This window comes from Rhinopithecus roxellana, chromosome 8 (genome assembly GCF_007565055.1).
Source record: "Rhinopithecus roxellana isolate Shanxi Qingling chromosome 8, ASM756505v1, whole genome shotgun sequence".
Classification (NCBI taxonomy): Eukaryota; Metazoa; Chordata; class Mammalia; order Primates; family Cercopithecidae; genus Rhinopithecus; species Rhinopithecus roxellana.
Genome location: NC_044556.1, coordinates 76,502,706 through 76,504,846, shown reverse-complemented (window position 1 = coordinate 76,504,846; position 2,141 = coordinate 76,502,706).

Sequence of the window (2,141 nt, the reverse complement as noted above, 5' to 3'; positions counted from 1 at the left end):
TGCCCGACTGGGGCACAGGCAAGACATTGCTTCACTGTGACCTCACAGAGGATGTGACCTCACAGAGGATGCCCAAGGAAACTTGATCTGTCACGGGGCACATGGCTCCAGGCCACCTCTACCTCTCCCTCTTTTCTCAGCCTCAGTCCAGCTCTTCTCTTGCTTCTGTACCTCTGCATGTGTGCCCACAGCCTGGAACTCCATTCCCCCAGCCCCCTCTCCTCTGCCTAACTCCCCTCTTCCTAAAGTCTGGCCGAGCAACCCTTCTGGAAAGCCCTTCTTGATCACCTTCCTCCCTGCTGCCTGCCTGCCACTCAGCATCTGCCATGCCGTCCTGGACCTCCAGGCTCCTGGTGGGATGCCCAGCCTTTACGTCCTCAGCACACAGTGCCTGCCTCATAGAAGGTGCTAGACACATGGTAGTTGCCTTTGAACGTGCTAAATACACTGGGAAAGAGATTGATGGAGAGAGGAAAGTAAGAGTGCTGCTGAGGACCCAGCAGGTTCATCAGGGTAAAAAGTGGGTAAACATTATGGATTGTCTTAAGTTATTTAGCAAACCTCGGTGCCCTAAAGCAACAAAGGCTGATTTCTCACCAAAGCCAATGTCCCTCGTGAACCAGCAGAGGAACTCTGCTCAGGACAGTCACTCAAGGACCCAGACTAACAGAATCACACTGCCAGAAAGCAGAGCTCTTGGAGGGTCTTGCATCAGGAATTAAATGCCTTGGTGGGGAACTCACATGCTACCTGCATCACAAGGTAACTAGGATGTGCAGTTCTCCCATGTGCCAGGCAGGCAGAAACCTGGGAAGACTAGGCTGGGTGCAGTGGCTCACGCCTGTAATCCCAGCACTTTGGGAGGCCGAGGCAGGTGGATCAGGAGGTTGGGAGATTGAGACCAACCTGTTCAATCCACCTCACCAACCACACAGTGAAACCCCATCTCTTCTAAAAATACAAGAAATTAGCCAGGCATGGTGGTGTGTGCCTATAGTCCCAGCTACTCGGGAGGCTGAGGCGGAGGTTGCAGTGAGCCAAGATCAAGATTGTGCTACTGCACTCCAGTCTTGGTGACAGAGCAAGACTCTATCTAAAAAAAAAAAAAAAAAAAAAAAAGCAAGCTGGGAAGACTGGGTGGAACATGAGGATCTCAGGCACTCAGGCACATTCCTCCAGGTCTTGCCGTGAGAAGCTACAGCAACTCCTCCAGCTGGCAGTGTTATGGGGAGGTCTCTTTAACAAAGCACCAGGCAGTTCTCAGCTCTGCTCCTGTTCTAGTGTCACTGTGGGAGGGGTGGTGCTGGCGGAGGAAACCACCAGGTGTGGCCATGGGAAAGTCCCTCCAACATTCTATAGAAACATGGAATGTCCTGGTTTTAACCATTTCACATCCAACTGCCATCTCAGAGCTGACCAGAGCAGCACAGACCCCTCCAGCCTCCTAGGACATTTGATGCGGGGCATTGAGTCCTGGCTGGGAAGTTGGCACCTGGGTTCCAGCCTCAGCAGTCTCTGAAGAGAATGGGTGAATTCCTGAAGTGTGTGGGCCTCCATACCTTCAATGCTTTCTGTAAAACACTTTCCAAGCTCCAAACAATTCCAAATATATCCATGTCATCCAATCAACCCATGGAGTAGCTGTTACTCTCCTCCTGCTGCAGGTGAGTGAGCTGGCTGGGTGGGACTGCATGCTGTGCTCAGGTCACACTGGAGGGCATCAGCTGGATCCCCATGCTTGCTCGGACCTCTGCAGGCCTCCTTGGAAGGTGACTCAGATCCAACTTCTAGGACTGGGTCAGCGTAGGTCCTACACCTCCTTGGGGCTCCTGGGTGTGGGAGCGTGGACTTCCCAGGCAGCTATCCACTTAGTTAACTTGCCCAACCTGCTCTGTTGACTCCAGGCAGAGTCCTGAACTTCCCTGCTCCAGTGAATTGTGCGAGATGCCAAAACAGCACCCAGCTGCCCACCACAATGACCAGAAGGGCCCCAGTTCCTGGCTTCTCTGTGGCTCAGACTCTGGTCCTATCGCCTACACTTGGGAACTCAGAGCATCCTCTTTCTCTTTGCTGAGCTGGTGGCTGCACTGAGTTGCCTCTGTCTCTTTAAGAGAGAAAGAGAGCGAGAGACGGAAATCAGG